Source organism: Coregonus clupeaformis, chromosome 20, assembly GCF_020615455.1.
Source record: "Coregonus clupeaformis isolate EN_2021a chromosome 20, ASM2061545v1, whole genome shotgun sequence".
NCBI classification, from domain to species: Eukaryota; Metazoa; Chordata; class Actinopteri; order Salmoniformes; family Salmonidae; genus Coregonus; species Coregonus clupeaformis.
In genome coordinates, this window is record NC_059211.1 from 60,927,910 (window position 1) to 60,945,548 (window position 17,639).

Consider the following 17,639-nt stretch of genomic DNA (forward strand, 5'->3'; position numbering starts at 1 on the left):
ACATTTAAATAATTCACTTTATTTTATTTTACTGGGCTGATGGAGCCTGCATCTGATCAGTCTCAGCGGAGGGAGAGGGCAGCAGCTTGATCAGGGTCCGCCACTCAAAGTCCCTCCACTCTCCCTTTCCTCCGCCTACACTGACCAAAATGGACACCATCTTCCAGCTTATGGCGAAACTCGAGTCGCACCGCATTATTTCTGCCTCATGCACAAATTCATGTTGTTACTCCTATTTGACCAGAGAAAGTGAAATATTCCTAGATATTAAAAAATACACATTTTATGGCTTATAAAGTGGGGAAAAAAAGTATTTAGTCAGCCACCAATTGTGCAAGTTCTCCCACTTAAAAAGATGAGAGAGGCCTGTCATTTTCATCATAGGTACACGTCAACTATGACAGACAAATTGAGAAAAAAAAATCCAGAAAATCACATTGTAGGATTTTTAATGAATTTATTTGCAAATTATGGTGGAAAATAAGTATTTGGTCACTTACAAACAAGCAAGATTTCTGGCTCTCACAGACCTGTAACTTCTTCTTTAAGAGGCTCCTCTGTCCTCCACTCGTTACCTGTATTAATGGCACCTGTTTGAACTTGTTATCAGTATAAAAGACACCTGTCCACAACCTCAAACAGTCACACTCCAAACTCCACTATGGTCAAGACCAAAGAGCTGTCAAAGGACACCAGAAACAAAATTGTAGACCTGCACCAGGCTGGGAAGACTGAATCTGCAATAGGTAAGCAGCTTGGTTTGAAGAAATCAACTGTGGGAGCAATTATTAGGAAATGGAAGACATACAAGACCAATGATAATCTCCCTCGATCTGGGGCTCCACGCAAGATCTCACCCCGTGGGGTCAAAATGATTACAAGAACGGTGAGCAAAAATCCCAGAACCACACGGGGGGACCTAGTGAATGACCTGCAGAGAGCTGGGACCAAAGTAACAAAGCCTACCATCAGTAACACACTACTCCGCCAGGGACTCAAATCCTGCATTGCCAGACGTGTCCCCCTGCTTAAGCCAGTACATGTCCAGGCCCGTCTGAAGTTTGCTAGAGTGCATTTGGATGATCCAGAAGAGGATTGGGAGAATGTCATATGGTCAGATGAAACCAAAATATAACTTTTTGGTAAAAACTCAACTCATCGTGTTTGGAGGACAAAGAATGCTGAGTTGCATCCAAAGAACACCATACCTACTGTGAAGCATGGGGGTGGAAACTTCATGCTTTGGGGCTGTTTTTCTGCAAAGGGACCAGGACGACTGATCCGTGTAAAGGAAAGAATGAATGGGGCCATGTATCATGAGATTTTGAGTGAAAACCTCCTTCCATCAGCAAGGGCATTGAAGATGAAACGTGGCTGGGTCTTTTAGCATGACAATGATCCCAAACACACCTCCCGGGCAACGAAGGAGTGGCTTCGTAAGAAGCATTTCAAGGTCCTGGAGTGGCCTAGCCAGTCTCCAGATCTCAACCCCATAGAAAATCTTTGGAGGGAGTTGAAAGTCCGTGTTGCCCAGCGACAGCCCCAAAACATCACTGCTCTAGAGGAGATCTGCATGGAGGAATGGGCCAAAATACCAGCAACAGTGTGTGAAAACCTTGTGAAGACTTACAGAAAACGTTTGACCTGTGTCATTGCCAACAAGGGGTATATAACAAAGTATTGAGAAACTTTTGTTATTGACCAAATACTTATTTTCCACCATAATTTGCAAATAAATTCATAAAAAATCCTACAATGTGATTTTCTGGAAAAAAAAATCTAATTTTGTCTGTCATAGTTGACATGTACCTATGATGAAAATTACAGGCCTCTCTCATCTTTTTAAGTGGGAGAACTTGCACAATTGGTGGCTGACTAAATACTTTTTTTCCCCACTGTAAGTGTTGAATAGAAAGTGTTGAGAGTGCTGAGAAAAAAACATAAACATGAACTCACTCATAAAAACAGAAGCTCTTTGCTCTATTCATTTACAGTCTCTCTCTAGTCAACTTTGCTTATGTTTAATTTTATGCCTGATACATTATTGCAGACACACAGTAATCTGAGCCAATCGGTTGGCCAGTGGTAGACCTATAGTGCACTTGATTATCCCCCCCCCTCCTCCTATCAAAGTTTCATACATTAAACTTCTCGGATGCATTCGAATTCAGTTCTCTAAATTCAGATTCAAAATCAGAGACAACATCCTGGTACTTTTCCAGCCAGGAAAGGTAGAGCCTAACTGCGCCGGAGAAGATGGCTGCCGTTTTACAGCCCTCTAACCAATTGTACTATTATGTGTGTTTTTCCGCGTTATTTGTAATTTATTTTGTACATAATGTTTCTGCCATCGTCTCTTATAACCAAAAAGAGCTTCTGGATATCAGGACAGCGATTACTCACCTCGTATTGGACAAAGATTTTTTCTTCAACGAGGCGGCCGCGAAGGATATCATACAGACACCAGACAAGGCCCAAATCCCCGTCATTCGCGTGAGGAAGAGACGGAGATATCTTTGACGTAGATCGGGGTGCCTTGTAAGGATCCGACGGCGAGCGAGTAAACTGCCTCTTCCATCAATCCTATTAGCCAACGTTCAATCATTTGAAAATAAATTGGATGACCTAAGATTACGGTTATCCTACCAACGGGACATTAAAAACTGTAATATCTTATGTTTCACCGAGTCGTGGCTGAACGACGACATAGATAACATACAGCTAGCAGGCTATACGCTACATCGGCAGGATAGAACAGCTGACTCCGGTAAGACAAGGGGTGGCAGTCTGTGTATATTTGTAAACAACAGCTGGTGCACAAAATCAAATACTAAGGAAGTCTCGAGGTTTTGCTCGCCTGAGGTAGAGTATCTTATGATAAGCTGTAGACCACACTATTTACCAAGAGAGTTTTCATCTATATTTTTCATAGCTGTCTATTTACCACCACAAACCAATGCTGGCATTAAGATTGCACTGAATGAGTTGTACAAGGCCATAAATCAAAAGGAATACGCTCATCCAGATGCAGCGCTCCTAGTGGCCGGGGACTTTAATGCAGGGAAACTTAAATCCGTTCTACCTAATTTCTACCAGCATGTTAAATGTGCAACCAGAGGAAAAAAAACTCTAGACCACCTTTACTCCACACACAGAGACGCATACAAAGCTCTCCCTCGCCCTCCATTTGGCAAATCTGACCATAACTCTATCCTCCTGATTCCTGCTTATAAGCAAAAACTAAAGCAGCAAGCACCAGTGACTTGGTTAATAAAAAAGTGGTCAGATGACGCAGATGCTAAGCTACAGGACTGTTTTGCTAGCACAGACTGGAACATGTTCCGGGATTCTTCAGACAGCATTGAGGAGTACACCACATCAGTCACTGGCTTCATCAATAAGTGCATCGATGATGTCGTCCCCACAGTGACCGTACGTACATACCCCAACCAGAAGCCATGGATTACAGGAAACATCCGCACTGAGCTAAAGGGTAGAGCTGCTGCTTTCAAGGAACGAGACTGCTGCTTTCAAGGAACGGATGTGGCAGGGCTTGAAAACTATTACAGACTACAAAGGGAAGCACAGCTGCGAGCTGCCCAGTGACACAAGCCTACCAGACGAGCTAAACCACTTCTATGCTCGCTTCGAGGCAAGCAACACTGAAGCATGCATGAGAGCACCAGCTGTTCCGGATGACTATGTGATCACGCTCTCCGTAGCCGATGTGAGTAAGACTTTTAAGCAGGTCAACATTCACAAGGCCGCAGGGCCAGACGGATTAACAGGACGTGTACTCCGAGCATGTGCTGACCAACTGGCAAGTGTCTTCACTGACATTTTCAACATGTCCCTGACTGAGTCTGTAATACCAACATGTTTCAAGCAGACCACCATAGTCCCCGTGCCCAAGGACTCTAAGATAACCTGCCTAAATGACTACCGACCCGTAGCACTGACGTCTGTAGCCATGAAGTGCTTTGAAAGGCTGGTCATGGCTCACATCAACAGCATTATCCCAGAAACCCTAGACCCACTCCAATTTGCATACCGCCCCAACAGATCCACAGATGATGCAATCTCTATTGCACTCCACACTGCCCTTTCCCACCTGGACAAGAGGAACACCTACGTGAGAATGCTATTCATTGACTACAGCTCAGCATTCAACACCATAGTGCTCTCTAAGCTCATCACTAAGCTAAGGATCCTGGGACTAAACACCTCCCTCTGCAACTGGATCCTGGACTTCCTGACGGGCCACCCCCAGGTGGTAAGGGTAGGTAACAACACATCTGCCACACTGATCCTCAACACGGGGGCCCCTCAGGGGTGCGTGCTCAGTCCCCTCCTGTACTCTCTGTTCACCCATGACTGCATGGCCAGGCACGACTCCAACACCATCATTAAGTTTGCCGACGACACAACAGTGGTAGGCCTGATCACCGACAACGATGAGACAGCCTATAGGGAGGAGGTCAGAGACCTGGCCATGTGGTGCCAGGACAACAACCTCTCCCTCAACGTGACCAAGACAAAGGAGATGATTGTGAACTACAGGAAAAAAAAGAGGACTGAGCACGCCCCCATTCTCATCGACGGGGCTGTAGTGGAACAGGTTGAGAGCTTCAAGTTCCTTGGTGTCCACATCACCAACAAACTATCATGGTCCAAACACACCAAGACAGTCATGAAGAGGGCACGACAAAGCCTATTCCCCCTCAGGAGACTGAAAAGATTTGGCATGGGTCCTCAGATCCTCAAAAAATTCTACAGCTGCACCATCGAGAGCATCCTGACTGGTTGCATCACCGCCTGGTATTGCAACTGCTTGGCCTCCGACCGCAAGGCACTACAGAGGGTAGTGCGTACGGCCCAGTACATCACTGGGGCCAAGCTTCCTGCCATCCAGGACCTCTATACCAGGCGGTGTCAGAGGAAGGCCCTCAAAATTGTCAAAGACTCCAGCCACCCTAGTCATAGACTGTTCTCTCTGCTACCGCACGGCAAGCGGTACCGGAGTACCAAGTCTAGGTCCAAAAGACTTCTCAACAGCTTCTACCCCCAAGCCATAAGACTCCTGAACAGCTAATCATGGCTACCCGGACTATTTGCACTGCCCCCCCACCCCATCCTTTTTACGCTGCTGCTACTCTGTTAATTATTTATGCATAGTCACTTTAACTCTACCCACATGTACATATTACCTCAACTACCTCAACTAGCCGGTGCCCCCGCACATTGACTCTGCAACGATACCCCCCTGTATATATATAGCCTCCCTACTGTTATTTTATTTTACTTCTGCTCTTTTTTTTCTCAACACTTTTTGTTGTTGTTGTTTTATTTTTACTTTTTTTGTTAAAAATAAATGCACTGTTGGTTAAGGGCTGTAAGTAAGCATTTCACTGTAATGTCTGCACCTGTTGTATTCGGCGCATGTGACCAATAAAATTTGATTTGATTTGATTTGAGAACAGATAGAATAAAACGCTGGTAAACAGAATCTTCTGGTGGTTTATGAAGCCAATGTTGAAGGTCCATGTTCCAGAGAGTCTAAGCGTTCAGAAATGGGGTCATAATAGCTAATAGCCAAAACGATTCAAACGCTAGAGCCAAATTCATAGGAAGAAAATAAATTCAACATTCCACATTGGCTTCAGAAACCGCCAGAAGCTTCTGTTTAAAACAGAGAGTGTTTGATTCTTTCTGTGCTCCTCTACCAGAATTCATTGGCATAAATTACCCTGAGAAAAATAACTTCAACAATAACAACAACCTGTACAAATTCCTTGAAATGATACAAGACATTCATTCAGCTGCAATTTAAAACAGAAAGTGGAATGGGTTGGCATAAACTGCTCTGGGGAAAATACCTGAAATGGAATCATTCAACCATTGATACTATGGCTTCAAACAACAAAAACAACCTGCACAAATTGATTGAGATTCATAAAGATGAGGCATGAATACTGAGAAAGGATAAGGATTAAAAGCTATTTACCTCAAAAAGTATAAAATAATCTCTTGTTTTTGTCCATCAGAAAATTTTCTGAGATACAAATATTGCCCTCATATTTCTGAAGTACTGTAAATTCATTTAAAAAAATAGTTTTGGCTCTGTATTCCAGCACTTTGGATTTTAAATGATACAATGACTATGAGGTACATTATGATTTACCAATCCTCTCTATTGGGCAAAAAATAATCTGAAACAACCAAAACAAACAGCAAATACATCCAACAAGTGTGTAGAGTCACAAGCTTGATGTAATCATTACGTGCTAGGAATATGGGACCAAATACTACACTTTTGACTTCTTTAATACACATAAGTGAATTTGTCCCAATACATTTGCTCCCCTAAAATGGGGGAATGATGTAGAAAAAGTGCTGTAATGTCTAAACAGTTCACCCCATACGGATGGGAATATCCTCAAATGTAAGCTGACAGTCTGCCCTTTAACTTTATAGTCCTTGTATAATTTAAAATCCAAAGTGCTGGCGTACAGAGCCAAAACAACAAAAAATGTGTCACTGTCCTAATACTTGTGTAGCTCTGTACTTCATCTGATTGAATGCAAGTTACTTTGTGCAGTGTGTGCCTGTTGTTTTCTTTCATTTTATATTTCATTGAAAACATCTCCAACAGTTTCTCTCTTCTTGGTCATTTGTCTCAATGTAACAGACATGGAGGCATGTCCTGAGAGCCTTCAAACCCCATTTTTGTGGTCATCAGTTCCCCACCAGGAAGACCACCAGCTGGAAGGAAGCAATAGAGAACAGAGCTCATGAGACAAAACATTACTAATGACTAGGGCCAGGAGTTTTTCCTGGTCAGGTCACATGGTCTGGAAAAACTCTTGGTCTTATGTTATAAATGCAACAACAGCTGTTCTTCCTTTCCTTTAAGAATACCAACACCAATCTCACTTGTTCATTGTTTGACTTTCATTGCATCCGAATTAAAAGACAAATACCACATGATGATCATCACAAACATAATTACAATGTAATAACAATGTGAGCACTTCCAAATGCTTTCTTAATAAATCTTGTGGTCGGTGTCTTTCTCAGACTCAGACTTACCATCCTAAAACACTGGATTCTTTACTGTCTGTCTTTATAGTCCATCAACGGTGTGGCTTCTGGCAAGAAAACACACAACAGAAGAGTTGACACACACACATATACCGGAGTTTTGGGGGGTATCTGTACTTTACTCTTTACATTTTTGACAAATTTTACTTCACTACATTCTTAAAGAAAATAATGTACTTTTTACTCCATACATTTTCCCTGACACCCAAAAGTACTTGTTACATTTCGAATGCTCAAGCAGGACAGCAATATGGTCCAATCCACGCACCTATCAATATAATGTGTTGTCATCCCTACTGCCTCTGATCTGGTGGACTCACTAAAGACAAATTTAGTATTTGTAAATGATGCCTGAGTGTTGGAGTGTGCTCGTCTGTCTGTAAAAAATAAACAAGAAAACTGTACCGTCTGGTCTGGTTTGGCATTTACTTTTACTTGTTACTTTTACTCAAGTATGACAATTGAGTACTTTTTCCACTACTGTACTTAAGTATATTTAAAACCAGATGCTTTTAGACTTTTACTCAGGTACTATTTTACTGAGTGACTTTCACTTTTACTTGAGTCATTTTCTATTAAGGTATCTTTACTTTTACTCAAGTATGACAATTGAGTACTTTTTCCACCAATGCACATATCAACACACACACACATTAGTGAGAAAAGGGCCCTAATTAGATTAAAACAGGTTTCTGTATTTCTGGGATGGGACAAAAACAACACTCCTGTCCTGTGAGGAAGCATGTGTGCACTGCATGGAAGATTGTGAATATGGTGCAGTGCATTAATAATGTTGGGTGTGTATTACTTTGGGGACCCTGTCAGCAGGTTGAATATGGACAAGAGTCTAGTTAATTCCAGACACGTACCACACATTCCACCACAAAACTTTCTCAAAAAGTCGATCCAGGTGTCTTGGGGATATCCTGAGATGAATAAGAGACACACAAATGTAAGAAATTATTAAGACACTTTCAATCAAATGAAATTCACATTGTGTAACATTTTGGTGAATCAGTGAATATGAAGAGTTGAACCAGGAAGAGACAGAGAATCATCCTACCGTTTATTTTATTCCTCACCAACCAAACTTCTTAAAGTACAAGTCTGCATTAACCATTCTATCAGCTATTGAGTATGACTTCACCCACATTTACATGCTTAAGCTGCAAGAAGAAGACATATTTTCTGAGAGCACCGATAAACAACCTGCATACAGTAAACCAATAAACAACCTGCATACAGTACCTGCACACCTGAACACTACTGTAAATACAGGTAGAACAGGTATCCCCTTCAGGGGGTATAGCTCACTGTTGTTGCTGCTGTTATGTCAATCTGTGCTTCAGAAATATGTACATGTACAGTGCTCTGTTACTATAGATGTGCTGTTCTTACCTATTATGACAACGGCAACAAGTGCTAATATGGTAACGACAAAACCAACAACAACCCCATCACCAACTTCAGAAGGCTCTGAAATGAAAATACATTTTGTACTGATACTTTGACAGGAGTTGATCAGGAATTCAACATAGCGCAGCATTCAAAATGTCCTACAACACTAGCAGTGTTACTGACATATCAATACATGAGTGTCCACTCACCTGAGACAAACACATCTCCAACTGGCTCACTGACTTCCCCTTCCCCAGCAGAGTTCTTCATCTAGCAGATGTACAGTGGGGAAAAAAAGTATTTAGTCAGCCACCAATTGTGCAAGTTCTCCCACTTAAAAAGATGAGAGAGGCCTGTAATTGTCATCATAGGTACACGTCAACTATGACAGACAAAAAGAGGAAAAAAAATCCAGAAAATCACATTGTAGGATTTTTTATGAATTTATTTGCAAATTATGGTGGAAAATAAGTATTTGGTCACCTACAAACAAGCAAGATTTCTGGCTCTCACAGACCTGTAACTTCTTCTTTAAGAGGCTCCTCTGTCCTCCACTCGTTACCTGTATTAATGGCACCTGTTTGAACATGTTATCAGTATAAAAGACACCTGTCCACAACCTCAAACAGTCACACTCCAAACTCCACTATGGCCAAGACCAAAGAGCTGTCAAAGGACACCAGAAACAAAATTGTAGACCTGCACCAGGCTGGGAAGACTGAATCTGCAATAGGTAAGCAGCTTGGTTTGAAGAAATCAACTGTGGGAGCAATTATTAGGAAATGGAAGACATACAAGACCACTGATAATCTCCCTCGATCTGGGGCTCCACGCAAGATCTCACCCCGTGGGGTCAAAATGATCACAAGAACGGTGAGCAAAAATCCCAGAACCACACGGGGGGACCTAGTGAATGACCTGCAGAGAGCTGGACCAAAGTAACAAAGCCTACCATCAGTAACACACTACGCCGCCAGGGACTCAAATCCTGCAGTGCCAGACGTGTCCCCCTGCTTAAGCCAGTACATGTCCAGGCCCGTCTGAAGTTTGCTAGAGTGCATTTGGATGATCCAGAAGAGGATTGGGAGAATGTCATATGGTCAGATGAAACCAAAATATAACTTTTTGGTAAAAACTCAACTCGTCGTGTTTGGAGGACAAAGAATGCTGAGTTGCATCCAAAGAACACCATACCTACTGTGAAGCATGGGGGTGGAAACATCATGCTTTGGGGCTGTTTTTCTGCAAAGGGACCAGGACGACTGATCCGTGTAAAGGAAAGAATGAATGGGGCCATGTATCGTGAGATTTTGAGTGAAAACCTCCTTCCATCAGCAAGGGCATTGAAGATGAAACGTGGCTGGGTCTTTCAGCATGACAATGATCCCAAACACACCGCCCGGGCAATGAAGGAGTGGCTTCGTAAGAAGCATTTCAAGGTCCTGGAGTGGCCTAGCCAGTCTCCAGATCTCAACCCCATAGAAAATCTTTGGAGGGAGTTGAAAGTCTGTGTTGCCCAGCGACAGCCCCAAAACATCACTGCTCTAGAGGAGATCTGCATGGAGGAATGGGCCAAAATACCAGCAACAGTGTGTGAAAACCTTGTGAAGACTTACAGAAAACGTTTGACCTGTGTCATTGCCAACAAAGGGTATATAACAAAGTATTGAGAAACTTTTGTTTTTGACCAAATACTTCTTTTCCACCATAATTTGCAAATCAATTCATTAAAAATCCTACAATGTGATTTTCTGGATTTCTTTTTCTCATTTGTCTGTCATAGTTGACGTGTACCTATGATGAAAATTACAGGCCTCTCTCATCTTTTAAGTGGGAGAACTTGCACAATTGGTGGCTGACTAAATACTTTTTTTCCCCACTGTACTTGTAACCATTGGTTGATTTGCCAGTGTTGTTCTTAGAGACAATCAGCTGTTTGTCTAAGACCTCCCACGTCCCCTCTCCCACTTTCCAGCTATAGGTGACGGGTTCAGCATCACTGGCGTCGCCTTCACAGGATAGAATGCAGGAGGTTTTGTTGGAGTTACAGGAAGAAGTGATCGTGGGTTTGGGGACTTCCTCTGTAAATAGAGGAAAGAAACAGGAATAATTTGGGAAAATGCTTCTGAGGTACTGAATAACCTGCTGTTTCTACACAACCACGCACACACATACACACATGTACATCACACATACACAGATGTATGCACACACACACACACACACACACACACACACACACACACACACACACTTACTGATAACAGATAGTGTATATGTCTTGTCAAGCAGTTTGCCGTTGAACTCCACAGAATAAACTCCACTGTCTGTTTTCATCAATCCACTGATTCTCAGCTCTCCAGTAGTCAGGTCCAGGGTTGTGCGGCCTTTGAAGGTACCTTAGATGTCTAGACCAAAATCCTTGTCCCACTCTGCCACCTTGTTCTTCCCATGCTTCCATTAGATGCGCACCTCCCACTTTATGATAAAGATCATCTGGAAAAGCAGATATTTCATACATTTATCAGAGTATCAATGTATTCAGGATAACACATTATGGTTAGGGTATAAATATGTAGTCCTAACCCTATTGGTATTGAAAGTTACATTATTATCAATCTTTTCATTTTATGTCTAGAATTCTGCTTGCTGAGCATATCTGGCCTATGTAGTCTGCACACTTTGACTAGTATTTGCCCCCTCACCACCACCACTGGTGCGTAAATTGATCTAGACTTAGTTGTGACTTGTCATTCAGGGCATTTGGAGCAGAGTGGCACTCCAATGACTATGAATAGAAGGAGGTGTATTTGTGGAGAGGGAATCCGTAGACAGACGTGAAGTGACGTCAGAAACTACCCACGACAGGTTACCCTACCTCCACACTAGAATGCATCTTCTCTTGATGTAGATTCAGATTACAGCTATGATTCCCATGGGAGTGGATCTTTTTTAGGACGCAAGCGAGGGGGAAGAGGATACCCTCAATGGCCCAACAGGGGTCAGCAGCACCGCGGACGTGGAAGAAGTGTCGGAGGGGCAAGAAGAACAGAGGAGCGAGGCCGCTATTGGACACGCAGTCAGAATGCCTGAGTGTAATTAACCTTTCTTCATGTCCCATCACCACTTCCTGTGAGTTGGCCTTGAGGAAGCCTTATCTTTCGTCCCCACTGCATCATGTAATGACTTTGACACCATAATAGAGTTTCCTAAATTATTTTGTTCATTGAGACTTAGGGAGTTCTTCTGTCCCACAAATTATGTGTCCAAATGTGGATGTGTCAAGTATGGGTGAGACGAGTGTTCAGGGTATGGGTGACACAATAAAGAATGACATTTCCCATAGAACGAATACCCCTTTTCGTGCCAAATCCACCTTTTGTCCACCCAGATACAGAAATCCCTCCCTAGAAACATACTGCAGATTGGTGGAAAAAGATGAGTCTCAGATTCTGAATAAGACATGAGAACACAGAGTCTACAATAATCTCCCTAAACAACAGAGACAAGCAGTGGATGATTAAAAAAAGGATTCCACTTTGATAGTGCGTAATGCTGATAAGGGCGGAGCTGTGGTGTTAAACCGTGATGACTATGTGAATGAGATCCAGGGACAATTGAACAACACCACTTTCTATCAGAAATTGTCACGTGACCCCACACCACTGCAAACTGAAGTCTCTTGTGGAAAGTGTAGACATTATGCAAAAAGAATGAGTTCATGAAAGTAGACAATCCAATCAGGAGCGTTAAAGAAATCCACAAACGATTGGATAAGCCACCAGGGGGGACCTATTGTGGCTCATTGACTGAAAATATTTCTGCATTTGTAGATTTCTTTCTAAAACCTAGTGTGGTGTCACTCCCTGCATATGTACGCCATTCTATGGACATGATTAACACCCTCAAGACAATGCACAATATCAATGGGGAGATGCTTATGGCTTGCTTTGATGTTGAATCCCTGTGTACTAATATCCCCCACCAGGGAGGCCTAGAAGCCATGGCACACTATCTTAGTCAACGACCCATTGGCACACTCCCTAGCACTAACTGTATTGTTGAACTTGCTGAGATTGTTCTGACTAAGAACTTTTTCATATTTGAAAAGGACATTTTCATTCAACAGAAGGGAACTGCTATGGGTAGTAAAATGGCACCGAATTATGCCAATCTGTATGTGGTGTTGTTTGAGAAGAATGTGATTTACAGCCCTAACAATCCATTCTTGCGCCATATCAGGCTCTGGAAACGCTTCATTGATGACGTATTCCTTCAATTCCAGGGCACAGCAGAGGAATTCATTGATTCCACTCCTTCATCAATACAAGCAGTGAACATTTGAAATTCACCCTCACCTTTGATGAGCATGAAACAAGTTTTCTGGACATTTTGCACAGACCTATACAGGAAGCCAACGGACAGGAATTCCCTGTTAGGCAGAGACAGCCTCCACCCTACACCCCTAAATAAAAAGCCCCCCCCATCAGCCAATACAGCCTCCCCATCAGCCAATGACCCAGGATGACAGCCTTACGCCCAAACCACCCCGCCCTCCTGACCAACGTGTTCAATGCTTCCTTCAGTACTCCCCACTTGGCAAACAGTTCTACCACATCATTAAAAAACACTGGCACATCTTGAGAACTGGAAAATAAGTTTAAAGAACCCCTGTGGGTAGTCTTCAGACGCGCCCCCAACATCAGCCAATGGTGTTGAGGCCTGATCTTCCACCAGTGCCACGTAGTATCTCCCTAGCCAATGAGCCGGACGGTAATTATAGATGTGGTCGATGTACCCAATGTAACTTTACGAACAAATGCACAATGTTCAATCACCCTATTACGGGCAAGGCCATCAAGATTATGTCACGCCCTGGCTCTGGGGACTATTATATGTTGAGCCAGGGTGTTGGTTTCTATGTTTAGTGTTCTATGTTCATTGGTCTAGTTTGTGTGTTTCTATGTTGGCCGGGGTGGTTCCCAATCAGAGGCAACGTGAATCAGCTGTTGCTTGTTGTCTCTGATTGGGAACCATACTTAGGCAGCCTGTTTTGCACTTGTCTTTTGTGGGATCTTGTTCCGAGAGGTTTGTGTTTTTGTTAAACTTAGGACTTCACGTATCGTTTTGTTGTTTTGTTTATTGTTGTAAAAGTACCAATTAAAAGATGTACGCATATCACGCTGCGCCTTGGTCCGTTTCATCCGCTGTTTATGACGATCGTGACAGAAGATCCCACCAAAACAGGACCAAGCAGCGTTTCCAGGAGCAAACGCCGGAGGTAACGTTGGTAGATGTCCTCCTCGGTTGGGGGAGGATAACGGAGGAGGAGGCCGTCCGTTACCGGAGGGCGATGAAGGGGGAGACCCAGGCAGGAGAGGAGAAGCGGCGCCAACCGGGCCGTCGTCGGACAGGCGAGAGGCAACCCCAATAAAAATTTTTGGGGGTGCACACGGCATGGACGACGGGGCTGCTGGAGGCAGATACAGGGCGAGTTTGTGGACTAGGAGAGGAGGCCACCAGGTTACGGGGGCCATTGGTCAGGAGGGAGAAGGAGTGTAGAGGCACGGCGAGAGGAACTGAGTAGGCAGCAGAGAGAGCGGAGGTTTATGAGGAAACCCAGTCCCGCTCCTCGCACCAAGCAAGTGGTGTGTGTCACCAGTCCGGTCCGGCCCGTTCCTGATTCCCGCACAAGGCCAGTGGTGTGTGTTCCCAGTACGGTCAGGCCCGTTCCTGCTCCCCGCACTAAGTTAGTGGTGCGTGTTCCCTATACGGCCCAACCCGTTCCTGCTCCCCGCACTAAGTTAGTGGTGCGTGTTCCCAGTCCGGCCCGACCCGTTCCCGCTCCCCGCACTAAGTTAGTGGTGCGTGTTCCCAGTCCGGCCCGACCCGTTCCTGCTCCCCGCACTAAGTTAGTGGTGCGTGTTCCCAGTACGGCCCAACCCGTTCCTGCTCCTCGCACTAAGTTAGTGGTGCGTGTTCCCAGTCCGGCCCGGCCTGTTCCTGCCCCTCGCACCAAGCCTGTGGTGCGCGTCGCCAGCCCGGCCCGGCCCGGCCTGTTCCTGCCCCTCGCACCAAGCCAGTGGTGCGCGTCGCCAGCCCGGCCCGGCCTGTTCCTGCCCCTCGCACCAAGCCAGTGGTGCGCGTCGCCAGCCCGGCCCGGCCTGTTCCTGCCCCTTGCACCAAGCCTGTGGTGCGCGTCGCCAGCCCGGCCCGGCCCGGCCTGTTCCTGCCCCTCGCACCAAGCCAGTGGTGCGTGTCGCCAGCCCGGCCCGGCCTGTTCCTGCCCCTCGCACCAAGCCAGGGGTGCGCGTCACCAGCCCGGCCCGGCCTGTTCCTGCCCCTCGCACCAAGCCAGTGGTGCGCGTCGCCAGCCCGGCCCGACCCGTTCCCGCTCCCCGCACTAAGTTAGTGGTGCGTGTTCCCAGTCCGGCCCGACCCGTTCCTGCTCCCCGCACTAAGTTAGTGGTGCATGTTCCCAGTACGGCCCAACCCGTTCCTGCTCCCCGCACTAAGTTAGTGGTGCGTGTTCCCAGTCCGGCCCGGCCTGTTCCTGCCCCTCGCACCAAGCCTGTGGTGCGCGTCGCCAGCCCGGCCCGGCCTGTTCCTGCCCCTCGCACCAAGCCAGTGGTGCGCGTCGCCAGCCCGGCCCGGCCTGTTCCTGCCCCTCGCACCAAGCCAGTGGTGCGCGTCGCCAGCCCGGCCCGGCCTGTTCCTGCCCCTCGCACCAAGCCTGTGGTGCGCGTCGCCAGCCCGGCCCGGCCTGTTCCTGCCCCTCGCACCAAGCCTGTGGTGCGCGTCGCCAGCCCGGCCTGGCCTGTTCCTGCTCCCCGCACCAAGCCAGGGGTGCGCGTCGCCAGCCCGGTCCGGCCTGTTCCTGCTCCCCGCACCAAACCAGGGGTGCGCATCGTCAGCCCGGTCCGGCCCGTTCCTGCTTCCCGCACCAAGCCAGTGGTGCGCGTCGTCAGTCCGGCACAGCCCGTGCCTGGTCAGCTGCTCCACACCGGAGCCTAAGCAATCCGCTCCTCCGATGTCCAGTCCAGCTCCAGCCAGCGGGGCCAGACCAGACCAGGGGCGCTACGGGGGGGTAGCTAGAGAGTGGTGGTCACACCCGGCCCCTCCCCTGTTGGGTTTAGTTGGCGCGGTCGCAGTCCGCGCCTTTGGGGGGGGGGGGGTACTGTCATGCCCTGGCTCTGGGGACCATTATATGTTGAGCCAGGGTGTTGGTTTCTATGTTTAGTGTTCTATGTTCATTGGTCTAGTTTGTGTGTTTCTATGTTGGCCGGGGTGGTTCCCAATCAGAGGCAACGTGAATCAGCTGTTGCTTGTTGTCTCTGATTGGGAACCATACTTAGGCAGCCTGTTTTGCACTTGTCTTTTGTGGGATCTTGTTCCGGAGAGGTTTGTGTTTTTGTTAAACTTAGGACTTCACGTATCGTTTTGTTGCTTTGTTTATTGTTGTAAAAGTACCAATTAAAAGATGTACGCATATCACGCCGCGCCTTGGTCCGTTTCATCCGCTGTTTATGACGATCGTGACAGATTAAGGGCATCATTACGTGTTCCACAAAAAATTTGATACACCTGATCAAGTGTATTTGTGGTCTATGCTATGTAGGAAAAACAAAACGACCTCTGAAAACGTATCAGGACCCTTGACCAGAGAAACCCTGTGGCTGCGCATTTCATGGAGGCTCGTCACAACATTAGCTCTCTGAGATACATTGGTATCGAACATGTTAAGACTCCTAGGAAGGGGGGAGATACTGATAATCTATTATTGTGAATAGAATTGTATTGGATTCACTGTCTGTGTACAATGTCTCCTAAAGGTCTGGACCAAGAGTTTGATATCAGACCATTTCTTACATGAATATGTCACTTTTATTTGTCTTGCCTTCCAGGTCTCCTACTTGGTCATTTTATACATATATACTATTGTCTGTAACTACTACATGTGCCCATCTCATTGATATCAGATTATTAGAGATACACAAATAGTTTTTTTGCGTCATGTGCTTAATGGTCATGTGAGGAGAAATTTGTATATTTTGGGATGTGAGCACTCAGTTTGTTTGTTTGACCTGACAAAGATCTGTTTCGTATCGAAACGCTGTCATTAAAGTGGTGAATTGGGAGCTTTAACAGTGTACGGGCCTCCTTGTTTGTTTGCTAGTTACTTGTTTAGCTAAAGAATTACCTGTTTTGCATGTTATTTTGCCATTAATACGTGTCACATATCAGTTTGCAAACAATGTAAAAATATATATATCATTGAGTTAATAAAGCTGCATACAAATATGGTCTCTTTTTTTCTTTCTTGAGTAAGGCAGCTCCAAAATACAGGCTAGATCATTGCTTTCTGTGGTGGAGGGGCAGCCAGCGAAAATACAGAGCGTAGGGGTTGGTAATCTTCTCTAGTTGTGCCGTGATTGGCTCAGTGTTCTGTCACTCATGGGGACACTACATCACCGCAAGAGATACAGGGAGAGCTAGAAAGTTCAAGCCCCCTTGGGTGCTGCCATAGATTTACATTAGAAGTGCCATCCAAGAAGGCTTAAGGTAATTGGCCACAGATAAAATAACGTCAAATCATGTTATATCTACCGTAGCTTTGATTGGACTGATCATGTTAACATCATACTTTCAACATCTTAGCTAGCAAGCTAGACAAGCAGTCATCATCATGAATCACGTTGACAATCTACTGGCAAATCCTTTTCAATCCTTATCATATGAAGAGAAATTATAGATAAAACATATCGGTGCTCATCGGCCATGCCACATAAACATTACACAAAAAGTTGGAAATCGCAAATTCAACAATGAATGGTTTGGAAGGAATCAGTGGTTAACTGCAAGCGTTGCAAAGCAATCACTATTTTGCTTCCCCTGCCTGCTATTCGGTGGAGAGGGTGTGTGGTCCAAGTCTGGGTTTAAGGGTCTCTTTTCCAACCTTAAAAGGATAAACATTCACACGCAACACCATGGGCCAGAAAAGGCTGAATACATTGGCCATGCTGTCAATCCAGCATGACTTCTGCCGGGTTAAAAACAACTGGAAACTCGGAACTGGGAAATTTCAGACTTCTGTGAGTTCAAGACAACTGGGAACCGACTGGGAAAATACGTTTTGAACA

At 45.4% G+C, this 17,639-nt stretch overlaps 1 long non-coding RNA gene across 1 annotated transcript; it reads right to left on the bottom strand.

The window, feature by feature from the left end:
• Nucleotides 1–6,304: 6,304 nt before the first annotated feature.
• On the bottom strand, nucleotides 6,305–8,056 carry LOC121558095. The gene is made up of 3 exons (XR_005998466.1): nucleotides 7,971–8,056; nucleotides 7,090–7,148; nucleotides 6,305–6,762 (listed from the first exon to the last, which is right to left on the bottom strand). It is a non-coding gene; the product is annotated as an uncharacterized LOC121558095 (long non-coding RNA).
• Nucleotides 8,057–17,639: the final 9,583 nt, after the last annotated feature.